The sequence below is a fragment of the Carassius auratus genome, unplaced genomic scaffold, assembly GCF_003368295.1.
Source record: "Carassius auratus strain Wakin unplaced genomic scaffold, ASM336829v1 scaf_tig00010685, whole genome shotgun sequence".
Classification (NCBI taxonomy): Eukaryota; Metazoa; Chordata; class Actinopteri; order Cypriniformes; family Cyprinidae; genus Carassius; species Carassius auratus.
In genome coordinates, this window is record NW_020524138.1 from 72,936 (window position 1) to 86,240 (window position 13,305).

A 13,305-nucleotide genomic window follows, 5' to 3' on the forward strand; every position below is an offset into this window, starting at 1 on the left:
TGTGTCGAAGGCTTTACGAAAGTCAATAAAAACAGGTCTTGTTATGTGACCTTTATTAAGTGCATTACATATTTGTTCAGTAAAGAGTAGTAATGCTGACATAGTAGATCGCTTAGCGCGGAAACCGTGTTGACAGTCGTTAAGCCAGTTATACATTTCTAAATAAGAAATTAACTGGTTATACAAGGTTTTTTCAAGCAACTTCGACATTGTTGGAAGTATTGCTATAGGTCTATAGTTTGAAACAAGAGTAGGATCATCAGATTTAAAAAATTGGAGTAATTTGTGCTCTTTTCCAGTCAGTCGGAAAGATCGAGAGCCTAATGCATAAATTCATTAAATGATGAAAAAGAGGTATAAGGCTATCAGCATGAGTTTTCACAAATGAAGTATTTAAACCATAAGTATCACAGGCATGAGTATTATTTAATGAGCGCAACAAACTTTTTTACTTCATTCTGTGAAATCTCAGAAAATGAAAACTGATCAGATGTTAAAGAGAGAACAGATGAAAAGCAAGGAATTACAAAATTGGTTGCTAGTTCTTTAACAGATGATACAAAATAATCATTAAAAGCTCTTGCAATCTTGTCTGAGTCTGAAATAAGAGTACCCTGCAGGGAAATTTGGATATTGACATTCGTTTTATTCACATTTTCACTGGTGATCCCCTTAAGGGTCTGCCATAACATCTTTGGATTAGCAGCGGATAAAGTAATCTGTTGTTTAAAATACACTCTCACTTGCTTTTCAACAAATAGGACAAGATCTTTGTTCTGGGTTTCTTGAAATTCCCACACTTTTGATCGCCATCTTTCCCTCAGCTTGTAAGGCAGTTTCAAGACCAAGACTTTCATGTTGGATGACAAGTTAATTTCATGTGAGTAACTCATGTCCTCCATTGCATTACAACAGCTCCTCAAAAATATTGCGAAAGCTTGCAGAGACTTGGAATCCTCAGGTCTAATCGTAGGCCATTCTAATGCTTTCTTCATATAAGCAGAACACATGCTGAATTCATCTCCGAAGTTTTTCTGTAGCAAATCTCTTGCTCTTTCATAACCTTTATCTGGGGTCATATGAAGACAACTCCTTACCAGATCTCTGGGAAAGCCACTGGTATATTGATCAAGAAAGCACAGTCGGTCAGCACTGCTATCCGTTTTTAGCTCAATGCCATATTCAAAAGCTCTTATGAATGGTCTGTACTTCAGAACATCACCATCGAAGATTGGGATATCTCTCTGAGGAAGACTCGAAAGCTGATGCTAGAAGGGATGTTATGTCGTTTTGGCGTTGAATGATGTTTTCCAAGCAGCTCAGATGTACACCACAACTCGCAACAGACTCTGAAAACTGATCTGAAGACTGGTCAGATGCACTGGCTGTGGCTAGGTTTGACTGTGCATGGAGATAACCTGGACCAGGTGGTTGAACCTCGTTGGCTTTCTTCCTGACTGCACTGTGGCCATTTGAACGCTGTGGGATAGGACTGGATTGAATATTCTTGGGACAAACACTTGGGGTTTGCACAACAGAAAGCATTTAGCGACCTTATCCAAAGAAAGGAATTCACACTCTGAAAGCATAACTCTTTGATGACATCTCAGCAAGATAAGATTCCATTGGTACGTTCACGTTGTGAGGATTAGATGTTAAGCCTGTTGCTGCTGAGGCTCCGTTATATTTACCAGCGGACTTAAAAACTGCGAGTTTGGCTGATGAGGCATCTAGCTGTGCTTTCAGCTCCAGAACTTCACATTTTTTCTTTAATGCTTGCCTTTCTTTAAGTGCTTCTTTTCAATCCTCCAAGTCATGTTTTTCTCTGAGTGCAGCCACCTTTGCTAAAACTGCAGCTCTCTCTGCTTCCACCTGTAGACTTGCAGATGCAACTGAAAATGCTCTTGATTTGGATTCACGACTGGAAATTTGAGATATGCTGTCTTTAGGGGCAACTTCCTGAGGTTCCACAGCCTTAGATACTCCAGACAGCCACTCAGAAACAGAAGAGAGAAAAGTGTTAATGTCTGCCATTTTAGATTTAAACCATTCTACTTCATCTTGCCTTGCTTCTTCTTCTGACAACAATTCCTGATAGGTTTCATGTAGAGATTTAAAATCATGCAATAGACTCACAAATTTATTCAAATTTTCTTTCACTTCTTGCACACACGAAGCATCTTCCATAAGTTCAAGCATTATATTTTTTCTTTTCTTTAAGTGGGCAGGCTTTCCTTTACTATCATTTCGTAGCTTAGGCGCATGACCACTAATCTCTACATCCATAACAGTGCTTGATAAGTCACCCTTGACTTTCTCTTCATCAAACTCATTAGCTGTGTCTTCCATACTTGCCACTTGTTTGCTAGTTCAGCACATGGAATCAATATGCATGGATTTGCTATGTTGCCCGGCCCAGCAGACTGATATAAAATCATCCAATGATCCACTTTTCCTATAGTAGACTTCCAACAATTTGGACGGTTTTACAATCAAATCACTCCATAAGCAGATTTCCATTACATATGAATTTCTGTCTGGTTCCTCTTCTATCATTTCAAAGACTTGATTCAAGAAATGCATAAAGCCGTACATAACATGCGGTCCAAACAAACAGTCAGTCCATGTGTTCCTTGATATCCATGCACTTCACTTCTTCAGTTACAATCACATTTTTTGAGATATCTTCAGCTTGTAGGAAGGAGTCTTTGACTTTTGTAGCAGATAAATAGTCCACTTTGGTGGCTGAACAAAAAAAAGGCTTGACGCTCACTTTCCAAAATTATTCCATTGTCCACAGGATAGATTTCCAAACTGAAATAATATTTATTACAAAAAAGTATGTTTATACAAAAAAAACAAAAAAACTCTCATATAAATAAAGGATTGAAAAGATATAGTCGATTAAATCAATCTGTTTCCTATAAAGTCAGGCCGTGAGGTCAAATACTGTTACTTCCGGTTCTGGCCACGCCCTCAGGTGAAGTCACAGGTCCTTTATTTCCACCTCCTGCTCCAACCCCTAGGTGGTGCCAACTCACATAACATTTGGGTGCAATAGTTAATTATTTAACAAACAAAAATAAACTTTATTTTAGCTCCTACATTAGCATAGATGCCATTCTTCTAATGATGTAGCAAGTACATCGGGTGTTATGGGAAGTGTTCCCGGTTCCGGTTTACCTAAAAATCCTAAATCCTAAATACCTAAAACGGATTTGGATATTAAAAGTATATTAGTTTGCAAGGTTTAAGAGATAGGTCTTTAATCTAAATTTAAATTGCAAGAGTGTGTCTGCCTCCCAAACAATGTTACAGTAGGTAGGTTATTTCAGAGTTTAGGCGCCATATAGGAAAAGGATCTACCGCCTGCAGTTGATTTATACCCTATTAAATTGCACTTTCTGGGCAATCCCACATGTGTATGTCCACAGTAAGTCTCTTCGTAGCATATGTATTTCCCTTGGCAAGCATCTTGCCAGCTCTGTCATTGAAACTTCCACTCTGCGGGCTGGGTACCTCAGAGTTCATGTGTATCACCACCTTTTGGTTGATACCTGCCTTTGTAAGTCCTCCTATGAGCAGGCAGCCTGCTAGCAAACCTCCAGCTGGAATATGCTACCCAGTGTATTCCGTGTTAGCTATAGGTCCTCACTCGTGGTGGCCTCATGACAGGGTGCTAACACATAGGACCTCCTAGTGACTTTGAGCATGCAAAGCGGGTTTCCACTCGGGGAGAACCCTTTGGTCTTGAGCCACCACTATAGGGGTCTCATGTACAGCAGGCCAAGATATATTACGTTGGATGCAGCTGCCATCAGACCCAGCGGTCTGGAACTGCTTGACAGTTAGTCACCGGCCTTTTCTTATACTCCCTTACCTTCTGACTGATGTCCTGAGGGCACTGAGGAAAGACGGGCACTGTGTAATTCGGTGTACACTGCTCTTCCCCAGAGGGGCCTGCCCTCCGAGGTCCTGCACCACAGCGTCAGGACTCTCAAAGCTGAAGTCTCCTATTTAAAATGACTGTCCTCAGACCCACGTCATCTGCTAGGAAGACTAGACCAGAGCTTGCTTGGGGTAGGACCCAATGAAGCACACTTGGCAGGGGCTCCCACATCACCTTGTGTCCTCCTAAGCGAACCAGTCTCACAAGAACAGCTAGTTCGGTGCCCTGAAGCAATGGACCAGCAGGAGACGGCCATATTAGCTACACTAAAGACCTCCATAGAGGTAGCGAGCCTCTTAGTACTGCTACATTTCTAAGTCGTTGATTGCATTTAATTCTGAGGAACAAACCTGCCTGGAACACTGGCAGGGTTGGCAGACTGATCTCCTGAGGGCACTGAGGAGAGAGAGGCACCATGCAATGTGGAGTACACCGCTCTTCCCTAAAGGGAGCCGGCCATCAAAAGGTCCTAGGCCTTAGGCATCAGGAAGTTTATGACAAATACTATCTAGCGAGAATGACGGTCTGTGGAACAGCTTTCCGCTAGAAGCCTTTGGCCTGTGAACACCACTCTGACTCTAGACTCTGCTGAGTATGAGAAGTGATGCCCCAGAATGAGGAGCTGGAACATGATAGGTTGGGACTGCTCCGCCCAGCAGCCCCTGCTGCCTGGCTCAACCTCCTCAGAGGAAGAGAGGTAAACATATGCTCTTACTCAATTTTTTTTTTTTTATCCCAAGAACTCCTTTATATCTAACTTCTAAAAGTGAAATAAATGTGTCATTATATTCATCAGAATTAAATGCAATCAAACGACCAGATGAGTAAACAAGGTCTGTTGTGATACAATTCATATAAAAAACCGCAAGTGATATATCTAACTTCTCATAGTCAGATAAATAATTCATTTAATTCCTCAGAATTAAATGCAACTAACCAACCAGACAAGCATACATAGTCTGGCATGGTAAGATTTACATCAAAACCGAAAGTGATGTAATACACGTGTTGCCTCATTAACCGCTTTGACGATTGGTGTCACGGTGTCTAGTCTCTGTTTACCTGGGTCTCCACTAGTGGTCTCACCGCAGGCACTATAATTCCCACAAAGCCTTGTCCCTTCATCACAGTAATTGCACTCCTGTTAATTGCACTCAGGTGTCTTCACTTGATAGTCATTACCCTGCCTATATTAACCGGTCTCTTTCTGTTTGTTTTTATGGAGTCCTTACTTTCTGTCACCCAGTTTCCATGCGTTCCTAGTTTCTAGTTCCTGTTCCTGTTCCTGTTACTGTTTGTTTTGGATTGATTTTTGGTTTTGACCCCCTGCTTGTTGGATTTTGGATTTCCCATTAGAACCCACACTGCATTTGGATCTCTCGTCTCCTGTGTTCCTGTGTTCCCAGTCGTAACACTTGGTCACACAAACAATATAAATCTTCTCTGAGATAAATAGCTGCAGTAGCGAGTTCACACTCAAAGGGGGAAGAAACCACAGCACTGGCTTCCCTGGTGAGAGCGGAGAAGCACAATCAGACCCCTTATTTTTTCTGAGAGCCGACTGCATGAACTACAATCCTCGTTAATGCTGCTCATTTAAAATATTAGGCATAATATGCTTGGGTAACTGCGTATTCAACTGATGTTTGTGCATCTGATGTTTTTGAAACTGCGAGCTCATTGACCCCCTCCATGTCAATCTGCCAAGACAGGAGGAGCGTCGTGCATTCTCCTTGCAGTGAACGACCACAGCACGAGCTTCCGAAACCCCAAAAGTGGGTGCCAGATCGGGCGGTTGAGGAAGAAAATAGGGAATCACCATTCTACATTCCATCCACCAGATCAGAAAGTGAAACCCGAGAACATAGCCAACTCTCCGCCTTGGCAAAAGCGGGACTGGCACTGCGAGAAACGCTAGTGAATGCTCCCTCCTTAAAAATAACCTTCTGAGAGTGAAGCAAAGCAATAAAAAACAATGTCGTCATGTGCTTCGCTCTCAAGTAGAGAACACAGAAACTGCATGTGTCCCTACCCCAATATATTTTTATTTTGTGGGCAGGGAAAAACACAGCCTGAATGCTGCCTGCTTTAGCCCAAAAAACTTCTCTTGACTGAAGTTTTGACATAATGGAGCTTATCAGTGAACAAAAAATACTAAATAAGACTCACAAACAGATAGAAACTGACACACACACAGAGCGCTTGCTGAAAGACTCTGGTCTCTGATGTCACCTGCCTATGACATCTCGCCCATCTATTGAACTGATGACCAACGTGGTTCTGAGCCGGACACGCTGAAGGGCGTTCCCAAAGTATTCTCCGACGCAGTTCGAGTTCCAGAAGAGGAACTTAATATTTTTGATTTGAAGATTTTTGCTTTTCCCTATATATTCACTTGCTTGATTGGAAAAGAGTTACCTCAAAATATAACCAAGATGGTTTCCAAGTTGTCAGTAATGATTATATTAAGGTCTATGACATAACTCCCTTTTCCTCATGACTCATTATATAATAATGTTATTTTACAGCCGAAATTTCGGAAATGCAGGCTTACTTTTTTTATTATTATTATAAAATGTAGAAAATAAAAATAAAGTAATAAAAACTATGAAATAACATCAATTGAAGTATGGAAACCATGTTGTTATTTAAAATTGTATATTTAGGTTTGAAGTTCAACATAATCTGGACATTATCTTGACTAACTTCATTAGGAGCATCCTGAGATACCTTTAAACAGTATTGAACAAGTTATTGTGTACTAATTGGATCAACTCATCAATTAAACATTTATTTATTTATTTATTTATTTATTTTTGTAAATTAATTTGTACATAAACACATTTTATGTTTTATGTCTACAAAACTAATTTCAAGCAGTTTAAGCAATATCAAGAGAATATCCAAAATGTCCCAACTGACTGGCAGTAAACCCACACACAGACACACACACACACACACACACACACACACACACACACACACACACACACACACACACACACACACACACACACACACACACACACACACAATCTGTGTGAAATAATGAAAACCACTGTAATATTACTGTAATAAATATATTGTAACACTTCTAATATTCTATACTACCAGTTTAATGTGGAATATATCAATTGACTGCATTCACTTGTGGCCAAATGAAAATCTAAGAAAAAGGAAGAAAAAATTTCCATAGTTCCTTTGGACGACAACTGATCTGTCCATCTAGTGTATATTGTTGTAAATGTCAGGTCTTAAAGGAGCTGCTACAGCAGACATTAGGTCTCCAGGGAGTTCGGGAGTGTGTGATATTTCACACTCCACTCTTGAGCAGATGCGATGGACCTGTAGACATCCACTCAGGAGAGAGAAGATTCACATACAATTATCACAAGCTTTCAGTTCTCTATGAGTTCAGCTCAATTTCAATCACTCTTACAAAGGCCTCTGTGCTCACTCAGTCTTTGGTTGAGAATGCATGCGAGGATACACCAGAAAACTGGTTGTCTAATATGCAAAACCTAAAAAAAAAATATAACTTCTTGTAAAAGCAAATGAAATAAGTAGAAATGTCTGCTTATTTTATTTGCTGCATGGTCTGAATAAAACCACATAAATGTTATTTCAGTACAATAATCTTATGACCACCTAAGACTGAAGTGAAAGTATTTTATCTCATATATTTATTTTTATTACTATTATTATTTTACAATATAAAATAGCATATAATGTTATATTTTATGATGGCAACATCTATATGTAATAGTGTATTACAATATGCATAAGATTTCATGTTGTGCATAACACAATCATTGATAACTGTGCTAAATTTCAAGAGAAACTAGTTGCATTTGAGTACTGAGGACTGAACATGGTCAAGTACATGTCCTTAATAACCAGAGCTTGTAAACACAATATCATTTATAGATCATCTCAACCCCGTATTGCAATTTTTAGTCCAGTGGTCTTCTTCATTTATCATCCATGTGATAATGCTGCCTTTTATGAAAACACTTTTGTTCAGCTTTCCTGAAGGGTGAAATCATTTGTAAGCTCTAGTTTGCATTTTGAAGAGCACATTAATCATTAGGGACAGTTGGACTATATGTAAATTAATTGCAGAGTGGTGCTAAAACTTTGACAAATTGCAGTTTCCTCTTTTTTTTTTTCAACAAAAGGAAAGCCCTCTGTTATTTTAATGACCCTAAAAAATCCAGAAGCTCATGGTAACATGTCCACCCTTTAGCAGGTTTTCCCTTAGGAATGTCATTAGGCGAATCAGTCAATACAGCCCATTGTGCATGATAAAAAGAGAGAGAAAGAGAGAAAGATAAAAAAAGAAAAAAAATGTAGTTATTCAGCTTAAATACTAAACAGATATTAAAAGGTAAATATCATACACTGCCAAAATGATATAAATAATGACAAAATTATCTCATGTTTACAATTTCAGTTATAATTGTTCAGCTATAGAACAATCTTTTTTCTCTCTCTCTCTTTTGTAACCCTACAGCCCATTAGTAAGACTCAAGTACCACTTCATCAACACCAAACCAGAAAATTTTCCTTTATCTCATGCTGCATTTATAATAATAATAATAATAATAATAATAATTATTATTATTATTATGATGATTATTATTATTAAAATAATACCTATTGCAATGTTTCATATTTAAACTGAAACAATAAAAATTCTAAATTGATTTTGAGGCAAAAATATAGATTTTGGCAAGTTATAACTGCTTTTAAATTTATTGTAGGCCTAGAGTTAAAAAATTATAAGCCAACATTTTATAACTGCATTTAATTTCATTGTGATTGTCTGTGATTTTATGGGGCAAAATTAGCATTTAGTGTTTGACTGTAGAGAAAGTGCGAGTCTATATTCTGTATTCTATATTCTCCCAGATAATGATCATGAGTTTGACAAACTGCAGGTGGATTTTTATAGTTTGTAACTAACATTGATATCAATGCACATCTATTAGGTAATTCTGGACTGTTATGCTTAATAAAAATAGCTTGAATAATATTGACTTATTTAATTAATATGGGTGTTTATTATAATGTCACGTGACACATTTCAGCTCTTTGCTTATTTGATAACCCACGGCCTGCTCTTATATCAATAACTGTTATGTTGCATTGTAATCTAGTGGTGCAATGCATTAATATTTTGTGGTGACCCATACTCAGAATTCATGCTCTACATTTAACCCATCCAAAGTACACACACAGACACACACACACACACACAGCAATGTTCATCATTTATGCTGCAGCACCTGGGGAGCAGGCCATGACTTATTATTCAAATAGTCGAAATAAACAAAAGACCATAACACGGGTCAAATAACTTTTTTTATTATTGAAATTTTGTGTCCAAAGCACACGGACATACCAAGTCTTGAATATTAACTTCTTTACTCAATGCATTTTACACTGAACTCAACACGTGGTACATGCATGTTAAATAAATCCAGTATTGATTATACCTTCATACGATAGCAGTCGTGTGGCATGAAGTCACATGTATTTGAAATTTTTGTTTGTTTTTAAAGGAACTATTACGTGAAAATTACTATATTGTGTATTTTAACATCAACCTAACCCACTGGGCAAAGTTATGGCCAGTGGACGTATTTTTATGTCTTTGTAGACATGTCTTTTATGTCTGTCAACACGTTCCCTCCTTACTGCTTGCTCCGCAGACTGTTTACCCGCTGCCGAGCTCTTCCTGGTTCTCGTTTTCCCGTTTTTCTGAGCAATGCCAGCCCGAGTTATTTTCTGTTCATTGCCAGTTCATTCAATAAAGAGAGTTAACAATCTAGTACATTGGTAAGTTATTAACCCAACAATAGTCAGTCTTTTTTTTTTTTTTTTTTTTTGCAGTGACAAACATATTAAATATTTACAAACATATTTGTTTGGTTGTGTGGGCCGCGAGTTGAGAAAGGCTTGGAACCACTGGTATAGTGCACTAGTAAGAAATGTGTTGGCTGTTCGTCTGGCAGAGCAGATACTAAATATCTACAAGTGCATGAACCATAATTATATCCCCATGTAAAAAAGACAGAGGCCACAAACTGGGCCAATCAACAACAGACAAGACAGCATTGTGTTTGCACTTAAACTCTAGGAGCTAGATTTCCTGATTGTGTGTGTGTGTGTGTGTGAGTGTGTGTGTGTGTGTGTGTGTGTGTGTGTATACTATCATTAACAAAACAATACAGAGCAGTTCAAAGCTCTTATAAAGAGATGGAAGTAGACAGTACATTGCATCCAAATTGCTACTATACTATATAGTCATTATTAGGTATTAGTAGGTTTGAAATAGATTACAACATTTGGAATTATTTGCAAGAAAGAAATAGCAAGCATTTCTTCCTGTTCTTAATCTTGCAGTACAAAAAAAAAAAAAAAAAAAGTATAATAACAGTAATATATCCATGGTATAATGGTAAATAACAGTTAATATATCCAAACTGATGTCTAAATGCCTTTCATTTAACATGCAATATTCTGAGATCATGTGACAACAATGGAGCATCTTTAAAATAGCAGGTCAAGTTTTACCCCATCCAAATTGTTTTATCACTTTCCTGCAGTTCCAGAGTTATTAACTTTGTGGAATAGGGCGAAGTAACATTTAATTTCCCAGAATGCATTATACTAAAAATTGAAAGGTAGCATAAATATTTGATGAGGTCACATGACAACACATTTTCTGTTTAGGTCTATTTGGTTTATTCTGTATAATTTTATAAAACAAAGCATAAGCACTTTTTTTTTTTTTTTTTTTTTTTTGCAATATATTTTCTTTAGCACATTTTTCACCTGATTCTTATATATATATATATATATATATATATATATATATATATATATATATATATATATATATATATATATATATATATATATATATATATATATATATATATAAAATATATATAGACTTTAAAAAAGCACAATTTAATATCTAGAGCTTCAGGACTGTAGCTTGCCATGTCCCTCCATATATCTATGTATTTATAATGCTGTTATATTGCACATTATTCTGTAACATTTTAATTAATTTTCTGTTTTGTGTCAGTGCTAATTAATGTATTCAAAAGCATCCATTACAAAATTACTTCTTAACTAAAAGTTGCACACGGCACACTCCAAATGGCAATGATCTGCCTAGAAATTCCTGGGAAACAACTCCATAAGCAGCCAAGAGCAAATTACCCCAAACTGTTCAATTGGAACAATGGCACAGGTCCACTTTTTTTTTTTTTTTTGCCCTGCGGGACCTACTTCATCCCATTGCAGTCAGTGTTTCGTGAACTTTCCATGTGAACAATCAATTGCAGAGTTAGAGGAGTAAAGCAGCCTTTATAAAATCAGGCAAAAAAATAACTGAAAATAACTGTAGTTGTAATGCTAGGTAATTATATATATGCTAGGTAATTATATATGTATATATATTAATTTATGCATCTTAAGGCCATAATTCACTTTTTTCTTCAAATATTTAATTGATAGAGTACTTGTATTATTATTAGTATTATTATTATTATTATTATTATTATTATTATTTCTGTAATCTGTATATTCTTTGGGCTATTGTCTAAATTGTAATTTTTGCAGTGGTATTAGTATACTAAATGGATTAACTTTTAGGTATTGATATATTTTAAAGACAATACTTTCCTGGTAATTTGTAACTATTTAACATTTTTGAAAATTAATGGGTAATTCATATGAAATCATGCAACATTTTATGTTTTCATAAAAAAAAAAAAAACTCGTTAGGCTTATAGGTGGGCTAAGGCACTGATCTCCATCCTTGAGGCTTTTTGTTTGTTTGTTTTGTTTTTGTTTCGTTAAATCATAGATTTGTAGAAAATTCACGTTGTACATATTATTGAATCAATCAAGTTAACTGACAAGTCTGACCAGCACAACAGAAGAGAACATTTTAAAACATTTTGCACGTGTCTGGAAAAATGCAAGCCAGTGCATTAATGATTATATATCACAAATGCATGACAAATTGCCACTTTCATCTGCTGTGGCTAAATTTATTTTTTATTTATTTATTTGCATTTTGGTCCATTAACACAGTGAGGTTGAGCTGAGAGCAGGCAAATGGAAAAAAACAACTCAAAGAGTACAGAAAGCAAACTTGCTGGAGACAGACTGACTGCAAAAAAAGTTAACATTGAGGTTGACACCCGTGATGGATAGCAGGCAGTGAGAGAAGTTTCTGTTTCTCTGCAGAGGACACATCACTTCTCTGCAGAGCACACATCATTTCCCATCAGCCACATGCACAATTCCTCAAACAGGAAGCGCAACGTGGAATGCTCAGGCGGCCACTAGAGAAGCAAATATATATATACACATATATATATATGTGTGTGTGTGTGTGTATATATATATATATATATATATATATATATATATATATATATATATATATATATATATATATATATATATATATATATATATATATATATATATATATATATATATATATATATATATATAATTTATTTATTTATTTATTTTTAGTCAATGACTTCTGTGTTGTTCATAAGCATTTGATATATTATATCACATACAGGCCAAAAACACCTTTTTCACAAAATTCACTGTTCCTTGTTGGTGGAATGATCTCACAAATCCCATTTTTCAATGCTTTCCCTATTTCTGTATCCCTACTTCTTCTAGCTCAGTGGTTCCCAAACTGGGGTGCGTGCACCCCTAGTGGTGCGCAGACTGACCACCAGGGGTGCGCAAGAGAATGTTTGTAATGGCGGGGAAAAAGATCGCTCTTTATTATTTTTATGTATTTAACTGAGGTAAACTTTACATGCAAAGGTTTTATTAAGAAATAAAATTTCACATTTCACATTACACACTACATTACTGTATAAATTACAATTGATTTCATTTCATTTTACAAGCACGTTTGTGTCACAATAGCCCCGCCCTGTTCTTTTAGTTCAAATTAGGTGCTAACGGATAATTCGTTCATTTTTTCACTTACTACATTCAACAGAATGGACACCTGGGGCTGAATTAAAAAAAAAATCTTCTCAAGAAATAAATTAAAATATTAAAACGTTCTCAAATATATTCCTAAGAACATCTTATTTTTTTTTCTTAAGAAGAAATTAACAGCCGTTATCTGAATAAATACATGTTGCTGCTAAACTCACTCCTGTAGATTACCCTAATAATCATAATCATAAGCACGCACCAGACTGTATATTTTTGTTGCGACTTTGAATGGCGCTCAGCTTCATGTTTTAATGCGGCCTGTTTTTGAACAGTTACTTTTAAAATAGCCTGTCTTA